This window comes from Pithys albifrons, chromosome 4, assembly GCF_047495875.1.
Source record: "Pithys albifrons albifrons isolate INPA30051 chromosome 4, PitAlb_v1, whole genome shotgun sequence".
Taxonomy (NCBI): Eukaryota; Metazoa; Chordata; class Aves; order Passeriformes; family Thamnophilidae; genus Pithys; species Pithys albifrons.
The window spans coordinates 62,555,869-62,578,638 of record NC_092461.1 but is presented as its reverse complement, the minus strand read 5'-3'; positions in this window follow the sequence as shown (position 1 = coordinate 62,578,638).

Genomic DNA, 22,770 nt, shown 5'->3' with positions numbered 1-22,770 from the left:
CCATGAAGATCCCATTCTCAAGTCATTGGGGAACTCCTTTCTGCAACAATTTAAAATTTGCTAATAGGAACTATGCTAAAGACTAAACATTTCATCTGGACTAGTAGGTCTTCTGAAGACAGCTTAAGCAACCTGTAGAAAATTACATTTCCAAAGCAAAAATGGAGAGTTAAATTAGATTTTGCTTGATTGTTTGTTTGTTGGTTGGTTGGTTTCTCTTCCTCTTTTCTATTCTTACTGTTTATTTGATCAAACTGTACTGAATAGCAAAACATCCTTGTGATACGTCTGGCTCCTGCTGAGCATATCAGCTTATCTATCCCTTGATCTCATCTTTTACAAAACTGAGTGCTGTGACAAATCACAACATTTCCAACTGTTTTAACTTCCTCAGCTCTAAATGACTTACTGTTATTTTACCTTTGTTAAACCCCACAGTTCTTAGAAAAGAGATAATGGCATGATATAGACATGATTATAACAATGAAAATGTAAATCGCAGAATTAGTCAGGACTGACTTTATGCCCTTGTGAAGCCTACAGAAATGGAAGTTCAACTTACAATATGTTAGAACACTTCAGCCAAGTGCAGGTTTTCCTTAAGCTGACTCCAAAAAAGTCAGTTCCATGGTCCTGCCAAAACCCTGGTTTACCATAAGTCAATGGAGTTATCCTTCAAACTCACATTCTGGATCTAGAAGGTATCAAGCCAATTTTTTTACATGAAGAATTGGAGTTGGGAAGAATGGCCCATGAGGTACAACATTGCATCATTTATGTGGGCATCTAGCAGCACAAGTACCTTGTTTTACTCATGGAAAATAGCACTGCTTAAGTAACATAAAAATTCTTATACCTGTCAAATAGCCGGGAAGAGATTTGTTCTCTATTCATGGTTGTCTTTGCCTAAAACATTTAGAATAAAGAGACTGAATAAGACAATGTATCATTGTTCTCTTAAGGAAAAGTAGTGCTACGAGTAATGTATGTGTGATCAGATGCTTTAACAAAATAATATTCTCCAGCTATCAAGAATTTACAAGAGAAACATTTTTCTTAATAAAAAAATTACTTAATGAAACTGCAAGCTCCATATCAGCCCTGAAGTATAATACTAAGGCTAATGCTTATTCTAAAATCAACAGTAACCACTTTCCTGAATGTTATTCAAGCAACTGCTGTTCCTGCAGTCCTTGTTTCTGTTGCTTGAAGCAAAGGAAGAGACTGTGGAGGAGCTAATTCACCTCTTTAAGTGAAAACAGTCTTTCAAGGACCCGGCACAAAGCTGTTATGCTACTGGCACCTCCAGAGAAATACCAGGTGGTATCAGCTCACGTAACCAACATATTTCAGCTGAGTGATTAAGTGGATTATGGCCTCATTTCACAAGCAAGAGGGATATTTACCCAACTCTCAGTGATTCAGTGAAAGATTTTAGTTTCTACTCCGTTAGAAGCCCAGGGATTGTAAAATACAAATTAATACTGGAGATAACAGACCTATTTTCTTGCATATTTAAGTGTAAAGTCTTCCCAAAATAATAAATAATTACAGCATTTGCAACTGCTTTATTGAAACTAGGTAGAGTATTTCACAAATCTCTTAGACCATAGCTCTCTATGCAGGCAACTGGGAAGAAGACGCAGCATCACTAAACCAGGCATGAACAGGAAAAGACATTAACCCCAAGGTATGAGCAGTGGATATTTCAAAAGCAACAAAGAATGTAGTAACTGGATATAATTTTGAAAGGCTAACTCTCAAACTACTTTGGCAGTGAATGATTAACATGGCCTAATTTCCCTGCTCATTGCAGGGGAGTTGGAACTAGATGATCTCCAAAGGTCCCTTCTAACTCAAACCATTCTATGATTGTATGATTCTACAATTCTATTAAAAGCCTGCTTGATGCCAAACAGCTCTGCTTGTCGTTCTTATTCCAAATTTCCTCTTCTCCTAGCTCACACCACTGTGCCCTGTCTGCCTGAGACAGAAGACTGCAGCAATTATTGGTGATTACTGTGATAAACTCAGCATTAATGATGTATGATGGTGTCAGCGCTTATGTTCATGTATCAGCAACCTATAGACCCTGCACACTTCCAACAATAGCAATTATGTTCATGATTGATAGATTCACTTTAAGATCAATTCAAGCTCCAAACACCTATTGGTCATCTTTACTACAAACCTGTCTCATGCAAATCTTGCTGGTGTTCTCAGAGCTTAATATTTCCTCATGACAGTTTTCTTTCCTCCAGGTCCCTGAGCAATGGTTTTGCATTAGGCCATATATCCTTCATCCTAGGAAGAATGAATGTATGGGCATTACTGTCTCTATCTGCAGACTGAAATTCAAAACAACTTCACTCTGTCTCCAGTTTTTACACTATTGAGATTCTGATTAAATCAGTTCAAGTTTTCCCTCAAATGAGGACATGAAAGTGCATGGAAGGATTTGGTCCCACTTCAGAGGTTATTTGAGTGAAGATTGTATACAAAGAGGTTATTTAGCGAATGGTGAAATAACTAGGAGGTTCAGGGACTGATAATATCTTATTACGATATTCAGCTCTGGATTACTGTTGGCCTAAAATATGACCCATGGTGGCAACAGCTGGCAGCTGTTCAGTGACCCATAAAAGATGAGCTGGTAGTAGACATCAAGGTCTTGGGGACCAGACATTCAAGGAGGAAAGATGAGTGGTGATGGTACCAAACACTTCAGAGTCCTGATGAGTGAATCCTGAGCATGAACTTCCAAAGTGATGACTTCACAAGGCCAGGGGTACTAGCACACTGCAAAGGAATTGCACTACTTGCAATTATGACTTGTTTCCCTGTGCTGGTGGAAACCTGTGTTGTTAATTGACCTCTCCTTTACAGCTGTTTAAACAACTACCTTGCTGTTGTGGGGATACAGATATGGGCATACTCTGCCTCTACATGTGAAATTTGGAGAAGTAAAGCTGCTCACATAAACCTTAGTATTTCCTCCCTGTAGCACGTGTGGTCTGAACTATATTATTCTGTTTCTTTTAAAATGCCATTGTTAAGTAACAGGTTTAAAAACTGATAAAAAAATAAGCCTTCCCACAGGGTATAATTACTGTGGTGTTTTTTTTTTTTGGGGGGGGGGGGGGGGGGTGGAGTGCCAGCACTAAAAATTTCTCTGAAAACAACTTGATGAACTCACAGTAGAAATATTCCTTCTACTACCATGTTAACCAAAAGGGTGAATGCAAACTCACTTCATGAAATCCTTAAAATACAGGTGGCAGGAAACTTGAAAAAATATCAGGAGTAGCAGTTTTTTATATGTCTTCTCATATTTTCACTAAAAATGAAGAAATGACCACTTAGAAATATAATTACTTTAATCTTAGATCTGAACTAGTACTTATATTCATGTATTAGTTCCCAAGAAAGACAAAAATGATCTTATGTCCTTGTTCTGCTTACATGTGAAGGAGACCTGAATTATTTCTGGACATTGGATTTGTCTGAACTTTGAGATCTTATAAAATTATAGACTTTTCTTTCTTTTCTTCCCCAACCTTTAAAAGGTATCAAGGATGTTTCATGAAAAAAAATAAGATTTCGCATGAAAGAGATATTATGTATTTCCTATATTTTCAATTAAATATTAGCTAGTGGACTTGCTATTTATTACTGACTTTTTCCAAAATATTAACCAGCAGATCTGATGCCATTTTCTACAGACTTTCTTTAAAAAGTTAGTCAGCAGTATACGTAAAGATGTCTTTCATTTTTAATCATATTTTCCAGTATGTATCTCTTTGAAGCCATTGTTATTCTCTGGTTCATACAGTGGTTTTCCTAGGCAAATAGGATTTGAAATGCATATGAGTGTATATGTCTAGAAGAGAAGGAAGTCTTTAAAGGGAGCATCATCTTTACAAACAGACAGTAAAGATAAATAGATCTTCCTTTTTGGTTTCAGTAACATTTTATTCTTCATTTCAGTGACTGCATTAACAGGCTCATTTCATCTAATAAGGAACAAGTATTAGAAAGACATGTTTCAATATTATCCTGATAAAGTCCATCCAAAGAAATACTATTTAGTGCAGTTTAAAAATCCGAATGTGAAATACTGTGCACTGTTTGCTGCAGTCTTCAAGTTATTTTTCATTAGTGAACGACTGGACAAGGTACAACCAAACTTGACTGTAGGACTGTTGTAGTTTGGAATTATTATGCAAATTCTCTCCCCTGCCACTAACTACCCATGCCATTAGTTAACAAAGGAAGTAGTTAACTGCTGTCGTCTTCTTCTTGATCGCTTGGGTGGGGGCAGGTTTTCTCTGTTGTTCTTGGGGACTACACACGGCTCGGGTCGGTGTGTGTGCTGCGATGGGAGAGAGGCCGTTGCTGCTGCTCCTTGCTGCGACTGTGGAGTAAGGCAGTTTTCCCCTGCCACTGCTGTTGCTCCTGGTTTCGGCATTGGGGTCCCGGTCTCCGTTCCAGTCTCACCGCCACCTGCATTGTCGTGACCGACCCGCCCTGGCTGCAGCAGCGATCCGGGAGAGAGAGGTCGCGGCTGCTTTTTGGGACACACTGCGGTTCTCCGTTTTCCAGCTTTCCTTCTTCATTTGGGACAAGGAACACAGAGGGAGAGACAGAGTTCATCTGAGAGCTCACCACTCGTCTGTCTCGCTGGAGAGGGACTGGAAGCTCACCTTGCAGCCAGCCAGGCTGTGACAGACACTGTCCTTAAGTAAACTTTTTTCTTCTTCAGGAGGAAACCTGCTGGTTCTTGGGGTTATTGTGTTTCGGTTTTCTTGCTGTGTTGGGGAAGCAGTTTGTTCTGGTCTGTTTACAGTTATATACATATATCACAGTTAAGAACAGTTATCCTTATATCCATTTTTTTGATTAAAGTTCCTTTTCTTAAATTTGATAAAGAGTGGCGTGATTATTGTGGAAGAGATCCCACTTCTCCACTTGTGGGTAAACATTTTGGTTTTTCCCCTCAAACCAAGACAGGGACATATGACAGGTTATGGCATGAGCTTATTTTCTTTTTAGTGGACAACCCTGTGATTGTGACTGTCAACTGCTTATCAAAGCACGGAGCTTAAAAGCAAAATTTTACATATTCACCACAACTCTATCATTTTTGCCTTTCAGTTCCATCTGAAAACGTAGGCAAGATTACCTGAACCATTTTTCTTAATAGAAAAAATACTCACCACAGGTTAAATTTATAAATCAGTATCATTCAAACCCATGGATTTAATCCCCTACTACAGAATTAGGTACAGCCTAATTTTGTCTCTCTCCAGAGCTTAAAATAAAACAGACAATCCCCCCCACCCCACCACCCATCTGAATCCCATATATCAGGCCCTCGGTATCATTAAAAAAAATAATTAAGGATTATTACTTAATTACTGAAGCACACGTAGTCTATATATATTTTCTAGCTCAGTAATCTTCATTATTTTTCTGTGTTATAAATATTTTACTACATAGTTTGCATTTTTTTTTCCTAGCTACTTGCAAAATCAAAATCCCTTCAGGAAAGAACATAGGATGAGAATGTCAACTCAGGAAAATTTAAATGCTGCACCTACTCTTTTACTACACTCATTTCTTCAGTGTCAGTTTCTTTAAATATCTGAATTTTCCTCAAAATTATTATTTTATTTATTTTTTTAATAAAAGCCTTAAAATGCAAGCATTTTAATCTTGAAAGGAGAATTAAAGTAACCATAAATTACTGGGAAAAAATTTTCCTGAAACTTTCAGTAAAATACCACATACACTGACAGTGGATGTTAGCAAGGTGCTGCTTCATCTCACTGTGGCTAGTTGTCATCAAATATTAGACCCATCAATTACTATGTGTGCTAATTTTAGGCCACTTGTCGTTATTTCTTTTGTGGTGTTTTCCAAAAATACTTGCCTGAATTATTGCTAATCTGACAGCAATGAGCTGCAGAATACAAGCAAAAAGGCTGTAAGACCTGTTTGTTAATGAAACCAAGTTTTTTTGCAGTACGCAGATTTCTTTCAGCAAAGCAAATGAGTAAAGAAAGTTTTGAGATTCGTCTTTCTATAGTAAGCACTCAGTAGGCCACAAAATAATGCTTTTACCTTAATCAATTTTGCCTTAACAAACATGGGTATTTTTGTAAAAATAAGTTTATAAGCCATGTTGCTTCATTCCATATCCAGCAACCTTGGGATAACAGTCCCAGGCAGTAGGAGATTGTGCTGTAAGTCTTGATATTGCAAAAAACTCCAGCTTCTACAAGCAAACATAGATTTTGTTGGCAATTAGACTAGCCTGGACTAAATTCCTCTCTGACATGATTTATAAATTCATCCAACTTAATTTGCTGATAGGAAGCTGAGCACTGTACCTGGGTCATTTAGTCTGATTTATATCAGAAAAGTGTGCAAAAGAAAATGGAGCTTCTCTATCTTGCTCTTGTCCTCTCCTAGATTCCTGTTACTATATAACAGGCCTCCTTTTCCTTTAATTACCTTCTTCACGGCTTGAGGGGTTTGACGACTTGATTAAGCCTTGCAGTGCAGTTCCAGTCCCTACCCATCTGATTAATTAGCCCAAACCTTATTAACTTCCTAATTTCAATCAATAATGCACTGATGCTGAACTGTGCAAGGGCAAACTAAGGATAGCAATTTTGTCTGAAGACGCACAACCACATATGGGATGTTCTTTCACTTCTTCATAGCTGCAAAATTATCCATCAAGAACATATTTGCTCAAGGATGAATTTGTCACCACCTGTCTTATCTGAATCACATCTGCAATAAAACTTACAGTGGTGGAGCCATATTAGTGGCATCTCTGTGCCGAGCTGCCTTTTTCCAAATATTTAGCTGTTGCTAGTGGAAAAGATTATCTGGCATGCTGGGGTTGTAGTCTCCTGCACAAAACTTTAATGGTACTTGGAAGTCAGGGCAGACTCTTGCCCTCTCCTGTACACTCTCCCTCAACCTGTCCAGAAGCAGGAAGAGCCAGCTGTTGCATTTTACTTTATTTTGAGGATGTCAGTGGATATATTTCAGTGCTGAAGGATTATTTCAGCAACTGTCAGTACAGCCAAAACAGTTTCAGGCAAATCAATGCAAGTTCAACTATGGGTAGCTAAAACAGAGCTGGAAAGTGATGGCACTTATGTGGCCCTCAGCTCCTCTGTCCCAAACTCTGTCATGGCACTGGTGCTGGAGATGTAAACGCTACCCAGAGCTTGGTAAAAGGAAGTCAGGCTTTTGTTTCTTCCCTAGGATGATCTGAACACACTAGCAGAGAAATCAGCATAACTGGGGCAGCCATGAACTGTAAGGTAATTCCATTTCTCAGGCTGACGCTTTCCCACTCAGTGATTTCCCATTGCCAAAATTTCACATATTTTCATTACAAGTGTATGAAAGACTTAACTTTCACAGTCAGTAGAAGTTGTGTATTCTTTAAAATTTTTTTTTTTTTGCAGCAGTATTGACTGTGAAAATGGGATTCAAAGGTCTCCAAAAATCTGATTTGGTAGAGATTGCACATTAAAGTTGCTCTACCTGTTATTAAAATTACGGCTCTTGCCTATGTTCATTTGAGTTGGTCTAGGTTTCTTCAGTTACTGAAAGGGGAAAAATCATAGAATATCCTGAGCTGGATCACCGAGTCCAGCTCCGAGGTCTGCACAGGACAAACCCAAAAATAACACACTGGTTGCAAAAGCAAAGCAGTACAAGAAAAAGTATTTAAAAAGTATGACAAAAAGAATTGTCTATCATTCTTTCACCTGTAGTAGATAGTCCTGGCAGCTGCAAAGATAGTAAAAGGTACAGCTCACAGCACACTTAGCAATGCACACTGGTTTGCATTGCTGGAATTTGGGATAGAAGTCGGTACCTAAGACTGATGCTTGATGCTAACTAGCCACCATTTATTCTACAAACAGAAACACTCAACCTCCAGACCAAACACATCTGAATAACAAACCTTTAAAGCTCTGTGCTAAGAATGTCTGAAACAGGGGGACTGCACAGGTAGGATATTTTGGAAAACACAAGGGTTTCTCATTAAATGCCATTGTTATTCCTATTTTCATCGGGTTCTCATGTTCTGATCACATAAGCAGCTGCTTTGTTCTCATTAATGTCTGCCTTTCTAAACAATCTATAGTACCAAGTACCTCCATTATGCTTTCCACAGGCCACTGACAACAAACCACAATTCTCTGTACAATACATTTTCTCGGAGGTAGTGGATATCAAGGACTCTTAATAGTGCTATGGTGAGGATCAATTGTTCAGCTCTATAGTGCAGGAGTGTCTCCTGAGCCTCTCAGTGACTGCCTTTGTGTACGGTATCACTGATGGGGAATGACATTTCTTTCTTAGGGAACCTTCCATTAGAGAGGCTGCTTCCAGGCAAATCCAGCGGCGGAGTGTTTGGAAAACAAACCATGGGTAGAAATGGGCTTTTATCACATTTGGCCATGTGATAAGGAATCAGACACTTTACTTGCTACTCAATAACAAACTCTGCAAAAGCATTTTAGTTCTAGAAGTGTTATTATTTCTCTGAACCTGTCCCTTCACTTTCAGGGTAAATTTCCTAATATAGAATTAAAGAAAAAAGTCCTTTGTGTCTGCATTTGCCAGAAGGCTTACACTAGCAACTAGTGTAATTTGAGTGCAATGGCTTCAAACTACCTCCTACAGCTTCCTAAATGTAGGAAATCACATTCTTTAAGTGTCTGTTTTGAGTTAGGCCAGGATAGTAGTTATGGAAGGTTATACTGAAACAAAGCTGTACATGAAATTTCTACCCATGAAAACCTTATCTACACTGCAAGCAGACCTGGTTTTGACCAACTCCTCCTATCATATTCATGTAAAATCCTTTGACGCACTGCCACTGCCAGTACACGATCCCACGGGTCCACCAAGCTGGATGCACTACACAACCTGGCTGCTCTCCCAGAGCTGGCACAGGGCAGGAGGAGGCATACTTCACTGGTCAAGATAAGCATTTAAGAAGCTTCCAATAATCCTTTCATTCATTAAACCTCGCTAAGCAGATTTGCTTGGTCTTCAAAATTAAGTCAAATGTGGGGAAAGGAAAGTGCACCTAAACTGATTGTACAAAGTTAGCACAGGCTCTTAGCACCAAGGGCTGCCTGCCGGGGACACACACTGAAGCACAAGGTTGTATCAGTGTACTGCTCTTTCAGCAGTGTATCCATGCTGAAACAGGTCACAGAGGCTTAATGAATATCCGTTCTTTCCTGTCACCAAGGGGTGTTGAGATGCAACATGACTGTAAGGCTCTTGGCACTCATAGCTTTTAAAGACGTGCACAGGTCTCCAGACACTTTTGGTTTCTGTTTCTGCTGTACTCAGGGCCAGTCAAGAACTTCAGGCAGCCAAGGCTTTGCACCTATCGAGTTTCCAATCCACCTCACCCAATTATTCCCACTTCCCCATCTCCCTTCTGTTCTCTCAAACACCCTCTCCTCTCTCCTCTCTCCTCTCCTCTCCTCTCCTCTCCTCTCCTCTCCTCTCCTCTCCTCTCCTCTCCTCTCCTCTCCTCTCCTCTCCTCTCCTCTCCTCTCCTCTCCTCTCCTCTCCTCTCCTCTCCTCTCCTCTCCTCTCCTCTCCTCTCCTCTCCTCTCCTCTCCTCTCCTCTCCTCTCCTCTCCTCTCCTCTCCTCTCCTCTCCTCTCCTCTCCCTCTCCTCTCCCTCTCCTCTCCTCTCCCTCTCCCCTCCATCTCCTCTCCCTCTCCCCTCCATCTCCTCTCCCTCTCCCTCTCCTCCCATTGTCTTTTGTTACCTTCCCACCCTCCATTACCTCCTTGACATTTACATTGCTCTGAAAAGATCCCAAAAAATCTCAGCCTCATTTTCACAGATATCCATGTAGCAACTGACACCTTCTACCTGTCCTTGTTTTTCACTACCTGTTCTTCTCCCATTCCCATTGCCCCTCAGCTCACTCATAAACATGAAAGCCAGATAACCATCACAGGATACAGACAACAATCCTGATGGCAGAGGGTACTGAAAGAACAACCAGCTCCTGCTGCCAATACCTTACATACATCACCAAATGCTGTGAAGCTGAGCACAGTTGACTATAGCAAGAGATCCCTCAGAGATCCATGCCCCCAAGGATTATAGGGTGAGGCTCTTCCTAAACATTGGGTAAATGCTCCTTACACCATGAATGGCATTATCTGATCTGGTATGCATTTTCCTGCAAGGCAACTAGACGTGCCAGGTCTGGTGAGAAAAGTCTTAGGTTAGGTCATGTGGAAGATGTCTATCTCTAGTGTATTGGGAGAAAGAACAGCTCAGGAGGAGGCTTCAAGGGCACCACATTTTCTTCGTGGTACAAACCACAAGGGGCTGGCTCTGCTGTCCCACCCTTTTCTCGAGGCATCCCTGGACTGCATAACAATTTGAGTAATGCTTATAAGTAATTACCTAAAAGCTATTCAGTAAAATGTGGTACTACTATATTACACGTGGTACTACTATAGTACATGTTTTCACAATACTCTTATCACAAACAATATATCCCATTCCAGTGCATGTCACCCTGCTTCATTATTAGCCGCTGAATATTCTTTCCTTGTGTTCCTTGGGACTGCAACAACAGCCTAATTAAATCTGCCTGGACCTATAATACTAAAGCTCCTCCTCGAATTATACATTTTTGTATCAGGCAGTCAATTATCTGCAAAAGCATTCATAGCTTAAAGGGAGTGAATCTGCTCACCAAGTATGGGAGTTCCATATTTTGTTGAAATATTTTGCATTCTTCAGCAATGCCAAGGAGGGAAAAAACATGAACCCAACAAAATGAAGTAGGAAAATAGCTGATTATATATAAAAGAATGGGGGAAAAAAGTCTTCTATTAATTTCTCCTATATTTTTTCCTTTGGGTATGTGGAAATGTTATTCCAAAATACATATAAGGGATGAGATTTAAAAACAAAAACAAAAACAACCAAAAAACCCCCCAACAAAACTGCAGCAAGAAGGAAAGATGTAGTCAGCTGATATCACCCTAAAAGCAAAGTAAATATTTCAGGTTAGGATCCATCTCACTCAGCATATATTTTAACTAATGGATTGCAGTGCAGAGAGGACAGTGAAATTCATGTGTTCCAAATACCCCTGAGCTTTCATTCTAGGACATTAGTGGAAGATTCCTAAGCAGGCTGAGTTTACTAAAACAAAAACATCTCAAGGTCACACTTCTTAGGATATGTTCAATAGAATCACTGAAAAGGACACATGTTCCATGCAGATACACTTGCAAATGTCAATCATATATGTTCTTACCTTTTGAAACCTGAAGTGTAATGGAAGCATATTTCTGTTTAAAAGCATTTAAAAAATGATCAAGAAATCAATTTCTGGTAAGAAGCCTTAATATGAGGAAGAATAAATGTTTATCCATCTCTTCAGGTCCATCCTTGCCTTGCCTTCCCTTCTCCCATTTTTTTTTCCTCCCCCCAGCTTACAGACAGTGGTAAAGTACAGAAGGGTCTTTGTAACAGTTTATTGATGAGGAGTGGCCAAGGACATCTGTGGTCTAGAAAACCCACTACCAATGCAAAACAAACCGCTTAACCTCTAAACCATGAAGTGAATTTTTAAGATCATAAAAAGCTCCAGCTCACTCCTCCTGGGGTCTCCCACAGGAATTCTTCGAAAACCTGTCTTTTTTTTTTTTTTTCTGTTGGGATTTCCTGTATCAGGAAGAAACCAGCTCATCCTCTGGGGCCCAGAAGTATTCAGCCTCTTCTTTAATAAAAGATGCCATGAGCAGAGGAAGAAAAACTGCTCAAGTGCTGCCATATCTGGAGCATTGTACTTTTTCAAAGGAAACACAGTAAAATTTTTCAGATGTGGAGAGGATGGTCTGTGCTGATCCATGAAACTCCAGTGGCAAATTGCACAGCCATTGTGAAGACCAGTCATGGAGGACCTGTTCTAGCATTTACTGCTAAAAGTGGTGTTTTTCTCCAAAAGAAACCTTCACTGTTGTAACCAAAGTTGGATATAGAGAGACAGGTTTCTTGAGTTGCTGATAGAAAGAAAATCAAGAAATGATCAGTTTAACTGATGAAAATTAATAAAAGTCAGAATGGCAGTCTGAACTCTGGTCACAACTTAAAAGGCACTGACATCACAGTTTTATTAGACTTTATAATTTACTAGAAACATAAAATTGCTGAAAATTAATATGTTGACATTATCTTAGTGCTTTCAATTCACATATATCAAATTATTTATTAAAAGCTATCAATGTACCTTTTTAACAAAAGTAAACCTTGTGCACTGATAAACGTGAAGGAAAGTGTGATGGATCATTTCATTTCAGGTTTCACTTCAGACTTCAGGCACGTAATTTGTTATTCTGTTATTGCAAGTTTAGGCTTTTAAATGAGGTAACACAAAATGTTGTGTATCTTGTGCAGCTCTAACTGACTGCAAACCTGAAAATATGTAACATTCTCATTGTAGCTTATACATTTTTACTGTCTTTACCTCGACTGCCTTTCTAAATACACAGACACACACAGACACACACAGATACATTTACACACAAGAAAATTAACAAACAAATTGGTCAGGAGTAACTAATAGCAGCTACTGATTGTGCTGCATGCAGAGATAAATTCTACATTAGCAATGAGAGAAACGTCTGAGCCTCTCTATCCCAGGCCATCCTCCTTTCAATAGCTAAGGTGAAGAAAACACTTGTAACTCAAGAAAGTGGTTTTGCAATGGATGTTGTTCACTGTCTGCCTTTCCATCAGACCCTTGAGAGTGAGGGCATAAAAAGTATTATACATATATATCTATACTGCTGAGTGTTGGGGAAAAAAGAGGTGTAACAGACAAGTAAATACTAGGAGTTAGTGTTGGTGGGTTTGCTTTTTGTTTCAAGAACTGGCTAGCAAAGGATCAAATTCTAAGCATCATAATTGCCACAGCAGACAGTAGGGTTTTTATCAAGCAATTCATACATTTGTTCTTCTTGTAAAAATCACGACCTTTCTTGGATCGTTTCCCGAGCTAATTATAATCTCGAAAGTTTAAGTAGGTACAAAGTTGTGTCAATTATTTCACTACTTAAAATAACAAAAGGGCTTGATTTCCAAGGGAAAAGTCTTAACAAAAGGAAATTCAGCAATGCAGAGGGAAATTCCAAGTATACCTAAAAGCCTGTAATAAATAACTTCATTAAAGAGAGGCAGAAATGTAATTGTAAGCAAGCTGCCTGGGATATTCTGAACAGCTACTAAAGCCCCAGCTGCAATGGGGATAGGTGCTCTATTCTGACCAATTCTAGTGGAGGGAGAGATATTAGGTAAGCAGATTAGGCGGGTTCCTGAGCGTGGTTACAGAGACACGTATACAGTGTTCCAGCAAAGGGCGTCATCAGGGATGTAAATACAAGCTATGCCCTTGGAAAACCAAAAGGAATGGAACAAATGGGATTCGGAAGACTGGCAGCAAGACAAAGGCAAGGACCTGGTAGAGACTGACACAGCAAAATGTTCAAGAGGGAAACTTCTATTGCGCTGGGCTGAGCCACTGAAGAAATAGTAAACAGTGCTTACAAATATGTTAATCTCCTGCTTACGACACTGAGATTTGGAATAGCTCATTTGCATTGGTGGTGTTCCTTTACTGCTCTTTCCCCTCACACCTCCCCCATACACTGCGAGGAGCAACGTGTAGAGTGCATAAAGCAAAGGCTGGAGCCCTGAAGGCTGTGCAGCAGCTCCCTTCGAGGCCATGCACTGAGACTATCCCTTGGAGAATAAGTCATAATGGGAGAAGAAAGGCAAGCTGGATGTGGGAAATACCTGTTTTTATCTCTATTGTGTATAGTAATTTTTTTTTCGAGTTCCATTAACCTGGATTTGTCTCTGCTTTCGGCATCAGTCTCTGCAGTGCAAGGGAAATAAAATAACTGATCTGTGGCTCTCTCTCGCTCTCTCCCCACCCCGCCCCCCCTCCACTCCTCTCCCCAATTTGGAAAATTAGAATTACTATCTTTGTCTGTATTTACGCAAGCCTCTAAAGATCTGAGGGGAAAAAAGTGTGAGCTGCCATCACACTGAGACTTTTAAGTACACCTACCCGAGCTCTCGCAAGTTTCTGTCAGTGACCATCAGCCTTGCTCCCACTTTCAGTACCTTGAGAAATCCCTCTTTCAACAAAGAAATCATTGAGTAACAGGTCCCCAAAATAGCTCCAACACCTTCCTCTGTTAAAAGCTTCCACCTTGTCTTGCTTGCTATAACAGCGCCTTGGAGAAGGTGGCAGTCAAAAGTTATCAGGAAAGAGGCTTGGAAGAGACCAACCTGTACCAGAGCCTGCCCAGCACAGCTGGGAGCCAGAAGCGCCGCCAAGACCAGCTCAGCCGGGCCAGAAATTCCAGGATTGGGATCGTTGTGCTGCAAAGGAGCCATTGTAGTGAAATCAATAGGGACGTTTTAAAATACCCTTACATGACAATTGCAGTGTCAGAACAGAGCAAGTCAAAGAAGATTGTTCTCCTAGCAGGTTAAACTCCTGAGGGTGGAGATAATCTCACAGCAGGAAGGGAAGAAAGTGCTGTGCTCGCCTGGGCCTAGATGCTTTCACACTCCCCATTGCTAGCTTTAGGCTACAGAGCCGGCCATTATCAGAGTCATTGTCATTATTATCCTGAAATCTGCTGCCTGACATTCAGGCACCTATCAGGAAAAGACCAAGACTCTAGTAGTGCAGGTGATGAGCCCCATGACGAGGGGACACAGCTCGTTCATAGAGAAATTAACGTTCCTGCTGGCTAGATTCCTATCAGCCTTATTCATTCTGAAGTGACATTCATTGGTAAATCTGATTTTACCATCCTTTCCCATCAATCAGCCCGTCAAGTGTCCTACCAGAGGTTTTTTTAATTGTCTCAATAATTTGCCTCAAAGATACATGATCTGCTGGCTCTGGGGGAAGCTCAGCATCAAGCCTCTGTTCCTATGTGAAAATCATGTGCCCAAAAGGCACCACCGCCAGTGTGTCCCGGCTATGGCTGTGATATCTGCCTTCCTGCTCTCAAGCTGTAGCTCAGGAAGTCACCATTTTCCTATTAAACATATTAATCGATTACAAAAGAATGTCAGTCCCCCTCCAAGTGACGCTTCCAAAGAATATGATTTTTAAATATTAGAAAAATCCCTTAGCTAGAGGGGAGGCTTCCATTGCAAGTCAACATTAGAGATTTGAAAACAGTGGTCAGCAAAGCGTGTGCATTATACTGATTAAAAAAAAAAAAAGTGTTAGAAAACTCATGAGTTTTCATCCCTCCCCAAGTCAAGTCCTGCTAAGGTTTTAATTCCTCAGGCTGATTCAGAAATATTTTCTCTGCGTTAGAGATGGTTGGTCACAAAAAGTAATATCTGACAGATTCCCATTTGCAATTCTAAGTTAATTCAATATTTTACCATAGACTGCATAAAATACAAAATGAAGTGGCAAATAGACCACACTCAGTCCTCGATCCCCTCCACCCCTCCCCAACTATTCTCCTCGGGAAATTAAATACTTGATTGTTATAGAATCTTTAAGATCTGGATATAAAAACCCCAATTAACTTCTTGATATATTTCTATCTAAGTGAATGGAAACAGGTAAAAGCTTGCAATAGTTCTATGGCTGTTCAGGAAAAAAAAAGGAATCTCTAAGTTTCTTGGAGGTTTATGTAAAATAATCCAAAGTAATGGAACTCAGTGTGAAGAGCACAGTGTTCAAGGTGATGAATAGTACTAAAAGACCTCTTTACCACTCTGAAGGCAGTTAAATGAGCTGACTGCCTCGAGCAGTGACACCTTTAAATGTCGTGTTTATCAAGGCAAAGATGGGTTGAATTTGTAAAACATTTGCCCTTCTTCTGCCATACATTAATCCACTAAACTGCGTAATTGTTTTATTTTCTTTTTCTCCGTACTGTGATAGCGATGACGAAAAGAGAGCACTGAAGAGCCTGACATTGAAAGTAAGTTTTAACTGTGCCTGCTGGCAGGTGGGAGGTGGTCGGGGCTGCAGACTGCCCCCTCCCCTCGGCACAGTTACAACAACGGGTTAAAAGCACTCTCACAGCCCCCGGGGGACTGCTATGGATACAGAAACATACAATGCCGCTGAATGCGCTGAGGAGCTGACTGAGGAAAGGATCAAGAAGAGAGGGGCGAGATGCCGGGCTGTACATACGAAAGGATTGAAAAGAGGCAGAGTTGTTGGTTCGGTCTCATCCATGGCCATGCTGGGCCCAGCACTCTGCCCAGGCACTCCTGGGGTCACCCGGCCACCACATAACTCAACCACGCTGCAGCTAAGGCGCCACCGATTAAACTACAGCAGGTTAAACTTCCGATGGGTTTCTAACGACTGTAAAAACTCCCCTTTGGCTTTGGATATTATGACTATTTATGAGGTTGACCTTTAATTATTCTCTCATGTAGGAATCTTTGATAATATGTCTTTGAAACCTTGACAAATACGGACCTACACAGCACAGATCAATACCAATACAGTAACATAGTAGAGCAGCTCCCATAAAAGCAGATGCTAAAGTGTATTACCAGCAAAGCTGCTTCAAAGGACTTATGCCTTCAGCTGGGCACCAGCAGCTCCTCCTTATTACAGAATCTAGGTCTAGAGAATGTAAAAAACAAATATGCGAGGAATGACAAATATCAACCAACATAAAGACTGGAAAGAGTGTGAACTATGGTCCTACTCGGGCCCAAGGGAATCAGAGCAGTCAGCAGCAGTAGGACAAGAGTAACTGCTATCTGCCACTGCTGTAAAGTCTTCTGCTCATCCTCAGTTCAGGGCTGGGAAATAAATTGATGATGTTGAGTACCTAGTGTGAATGTTAGGGTATTTCTTGAAAAGTAGCTCAAGCACATTCATTATCTTTGCAACATGAATGCCATCCAAAGGAGTAATGAAACTGAGAGTGGATAGTTATTAGTTCTTAATTCAATTTACTTGAATATTTAATATTGCTTGACTTTTCAAAAAGACATTTTTAATAGATATTATACATATTCACGAGCATACCTACATGTACACAAATGAACATATATATATATATGTATATGTATACACAAATAAAATCAACAAGTCTGTAATATTCTGTTAAGAATGGTGAACACACTTGTAAAATGCACAGTGCAGAGCAGGGTTATCAGTACACTATATATAAAACAGAACCTCATAATTCAGAATACTTCATTTTTATTTTAACCCATTACTGTCTTCATCAAATTTAATACTTTGTGTCACAGGTATTATGGAAATAAGTGGGGAGTTTCTTATGACAACAGTTAAAAGCACAGAGCTGTACAAACACAATATGCATCATCTTTGACCCCCATTATACATTATATAGAACTGCCATTTGTTCTAACCTAATGACATTCTACTGATGGGAAGATGAGTCCCAAAGACAGACTGAAGAAAATTAAAGATAAAATATAAAAGATTTTATAGTAGTTTTTATTTCCTTATCACTGCTAGACAAAAAATTTGATACATCTACCAGACAGATACAGTTAAAAAGAAGTATCACAACCCAAAAAGTTGCACTGATTTTGTGGGAGGTTTTAAATGCTACCAGTCACTTTAGCTTTCCTTCTCTTCTGAATGGCCTCAAAACTAAATTATTTTTTCTTGCTCAGAAGAACTCTCCTCTCTTAGCCCTTCATAGTACATTTTTTGTCATAACAACATCTCAGGAGACAAAATAAATTGAAGCCATTAAAGAACAATGTTTTTGTCATGCCACACCCTACTGCTTATATCTTATAGTTACAAAACCATAAGCAACTAAGCTGGGTTAAACAGCCCATCTGGTTTGATCTGGCCAATTACTCTAACCAAAATGAACAGACCTTTTTAATTTGAATAATTTACAGTCAACTCCCCCCCCCAACATTTAGAAACAAACTATGTTAACATCATGATAACAGTGTTGCATCAGCATAGAAATAGAAAAAGAGCTTAATAGCCCTAAATGCAGGCACCCTTCCCATGAGGAGTTAATATCAGAGTGGTTTTCTCTGAGGCTGCCTCCCTGCCTGCACATCTGACACTTGAACTCTCTCGTTGAAAGAAACTAAAAAAAAACCAAAATACCTGAAAGGCAAGCTTCCAAAATATAAGGCTGAGGACACCCTTGGGAATGGGTCTTCAGAGAAAAGTAAAGAACCAGCCCAGATGCTTGAGCAAATGACCAAATGTTTCTTTTCCAGGAACTTTCTTAATGACAACGTTTTCATGCTGAATTTTGTTTTGTGTGTACTAGATTAACTGTGTGATCCTTCTAGCTTTGAAACTAAAAGTCTTAGAAGAAGCAGCCAGGGTTAAATTGAAGCCTACTGTGATGAAGTAGAGTCATACAGTAATATTCACATAAGGTTTAGTACCATCCTTGACCAGAAGTCTGTCAAAGTTGAGAGAGAGAAAAACTCATTTTGACTAATAAACTTCTGGATCAGTCTCCTTACACTGTGTGAAGCAAAGACACCCAGTGAAGGATTGTCTCAGCCCCACTGGCTTCAGAGCCATGATATGATGCCTTCTTTCACTGCCAGCATGAAGAAGGAAGCCTTCAAGATGGCAGCTATAGACACACGAGAAAAGCAAGATCCTGCCCTCCGGGACAGGACTGTCTGTCTTCCAGCATGGCACGCGACTTATGGAGGGGAAAACCCCCAGTTCCTCCAGCATCGTTCAGTGCTGCCATCTCCAGCACTTACTGTTCCTGTTTTGCCCATCCTCAATAATAGGAGCAGGATGCTGTCAGCCCATGTTCCCACTCTCTGCTTACTGATCGGTGGGAAACAGCCATACCTCAGGTTCTGGGGGAAGGTTCAAGAAAAAGAGCGATTGCCCTCTGGTTGTTTCATTGAGGTTTTCATATCCCTAGGAACAAAAAAATCGAAAAACAAATCCACTTTTCATTAAAAGAATCGTTTGAGTCTATTGGTGAAATTGATACTACAGAAATACACATTTTTATGTGCTGCCTTCCTGCTCTGTAATGGCTCTTGCATTAGGGACTGGGAGCAGGGGGGCTGCTGTTGCCCATTTACTTTAGTAAAGATTGCTATTGAATGAAACCTTTAATGGGGTGTTTATGCTCCCACTCAGCTAAGAGCTCCGAGCTTGCGGCAGAGTAGTCTTTCCCTCCACCTTGACAGCTATTAGAGAATCAATGCAGGTAATCCCTCAGCTGGCCGTCAGCACCCGCCGCTGTGGGGCTGCCACTGCCGTGGAGTCACTTGTGGGAAAGTGAGACTTCTCCGGGGAGCGCTTTTCACAATACCCACCCCATCACTGCTACAAACCACAGGGAGCTCCAAAACACGGGCGCCCTCCAAACCACGGGGAGCTCTGCAGCTCTGGAGGGAATGCCTCTGACTCCACTTAGATTAAGCTGGGGGATGGACTCCACTCCATCTCTCTAGGGAGCAGGGGGTCTCACAGCAAGAAAACAGCCTGTTCGTCATCCTTCATCTCTAGTGGATGTTTCCTCTGCTCCTGCATTTCTCTTAGTGACCAAGGTATATCCTACCGGCTTTGCTCAAGTCCTTGCAGTCAAAGCCTGCATTTTCTCACTGCTACTTTGCAGACTGGTAATACCATAGCTTGCAGGACTGTGTGACATTCTCACTCTAAGCCATGCAACAGTGCTCTACACGACTAAATTGCTGGGCTAGTCAGAGGTTAGTCCTGTGAGTTTAAGTCTAATTTGCCACTACTGAAGCAGAGATAAGCTGGGGTTCCAGGGCAGCTCATAGAGCAAGAGCTGCTATAGAGTGACTGGCTGGGAATGGAAATGGAGTAAAGTTGCTTGGGTCCTGCTGTAGGTCAGGCTGAGGTGCTGTGATACTCTCCTCTGGTACGTACCCCAGCTGTCAACACCCAACTCCAGGCACTTTCGAGGGACTGGCTTTTCAGAAAAGGCATTCCCTGGTGGAGACTAAGCCTCTCTAAAGCTAGAGTCAAACGCCATAAAAACAGAGATAGTTGCTTAAGATCTGGATGTATTTTATGTGAGGTCAAAAAAGAGGGAGAGTGCAAGGACGTTGCAAGGACATAAGTCCTGCACTATGTACATTAACGGGAGACGGAAGGGAGAAGGTGCAAGGGGGCAAGCATGATGAGAGAAAGGGTGGCCGCAGCTGTGTCTGTTGGGGTGAAACAAACACCAGCACTTGCTGCTGAGGCATGTAGGAGACTGGAGACCCAAGCAATGGCATTCTTAAGAGGACGCCCAGTCAGGGCTCCCCTGCTGAACGACCTCTCTTGTTTAATGGACAATTTGCCTCTGATCAATATTTGTTTGTGGCATTATCTTCAATTCATTAAGCTCCTCGTTGCTTTTCACCTTTCCTCAGTGGTTAACCACCTCCCTGTTCTCAAGAGTCCCCCAGGGTGAGCAGCAGGACAGAGACTGGGGTGTGTAGGGGGAGGGGGACCAGGTATTTGAAGAGCAGGGATATGTAAGAGATGCTGGAAGCAGCAGATGTTGGTGACCAGGCCTTTTGTTCCCTCACACTCGAAAGCCTGAGTCCTGGGACCACCTTTTTGTTTTTGCCTCCCCATTGTCATTCACTCAGGAGGGGCTTCTCAGGAGTTTGCCTCACACAGTCTCATCTCTCTCTCTACACCTCACTGTCCCAAGAAAACAGTTGATTGCCTTCATACTCTGGTTTCTATTTAGATCACTTTCTATTAACATTCAAAAAAACCTGACAAAGTTAATGCAGAGCACTGAAAATCAGCTAGTGTCTTACAGGGCTGATTAGTCCCAATGACTTGACTTGCTGCTCCCCCTGGCAGGGCCATTTTTAATCCTCTTCAAGAGAGACAAGAGCCAGAGCGAGCACATCCTTTGCTTTAGTGAATGCAGTGAGAATGTGACCCCAGACAAAGATGTCACTCTATAGATAGTTTAGGCCAAACTGAGTGAGAAACTCGGGTACCTATTGCCCATAGTGTATTATTCTAGCCACTGACATGGAAAATAACATTTCTATATTTGAACATAACAAGAAATGAAAGAGGTGGCTTTACTACAGCATGCAAAGCCGCAGCCAAGTCCTCTGAGAACTGCAGGGATGTCCTGCTTTCTGCTGCCTCAACTCAGAAATGGCTAGCAGGAGCAAGGAGTGACATAGTGTCTGCTCAGGAGGGACCTAGCAGCTGGGGCTGCCCAGCAAAAGGGCTTAACTTTTACAGCTGATCACAAATATTCTCCCTTGAACTTGCAGGTCAGAATGGCTTATGTATGTGGCCTTCTGCGTCTGTGCAGTCATCCTGGGAACTTGTCAGACAAAAAACTGCAGTGTGCACACAAGCTCCACTCCTCTCCCTTTATCTGTGTATATGAATATCCTAAATCCCACTGCTGGCTGAGCTGACTGAAGCGGCACATTCACTTGGCTGCTGACGGCATGGCTACAATAGGTGCAAGTAGTAAATGTGCAAATCCTCAGGGAGGAAGACCTCAGCACTGCATGCACACTGGGTACATGTACGCTGCAGGACCATTCCCTTGTCACTCGTAAAGCCTGCCCAGCAATGACAGCAATGATTGCATTGACAATCACCGAATTATCCTTGCAGGAAACTAAAATCTGCCGTGAATTGACAGGCAGCTCAGCTTGTCCTCCCTCCTGCTCCCTGCTGCTTTATTACTCCCCACCCTTCTGTGAAGTGTGCAGAGCCAAGTGCCATCCTCAGCACAGCTGGGACTCACTATTCAAAACAGAGAGGATGATGCTATAGGGTAGTTAAATGTTATAGGATAGTTAAATGCCTTTTTTAGTGCTCAATCTGGATCCATCAGCTTGCTTGCAAGTGGGAGTGAACTCAATCTAGAACTGAATGGTCTCAGCTTTTTCATGAACTATTGGGGCACATGAGGCCCAATCCATCAAGACACTGGGTGCCTTTGACTTCCAGCGCAGTCAGCTGCTACCCAGCAGGACAAGGACTAGAATTCCCAGTAAGAGACAGCTTGACTGTGTAATGACTTACAAATTACACAGAAAACATCCTTCACCCATTTGCTTGTACCTCAAATGCACAACTCCAGCACATTTGGCAGAAAAAAAGTCAGAGCCCTTTAGTGTACATTATAACCTCCAAGAATTTATTTTCATTCTTTGCTCCAGTGTAATTGTAGTAATATTAATAATTAACATCAAAATTTACATAAACAGGTTTAATGTGCAAGACAACTCGTAGTCACAAGTACAAGTAAAGCCTTTCCCAAGTCTTTTACAGGCAACAGATCAAATACTCTGAAAAGGTGCAGTGCAGATATTTGGGGGTTCTTCAAGAGGAAAATGCACACAAGTAAGAGCACTACAGATGCACCATTTAAATAAACAACCTTCATTCAGAAGGAACAAGGAAGCTACCTGCATGGGAAGCTAACCATGCATTTCATAGTACTTCAAAGCCATTCCTAGTCATAACCTTTATGTCATTAGTAGTTAGTTGATTTCACCAAATCATGAGTTATTTAGGTTCTGAACCAGGAAACCCTTCACACACATAATTCACATTTCTGTTGGCCAGGATTGTGTGTGCTTGGAGAAAAAGACCTCCTGATGTCAGGCAACTGTAAGAAAGACTCACTTCTCCTACCTGTTTTTCAGCATGGTTTGTGGACGTAAGTA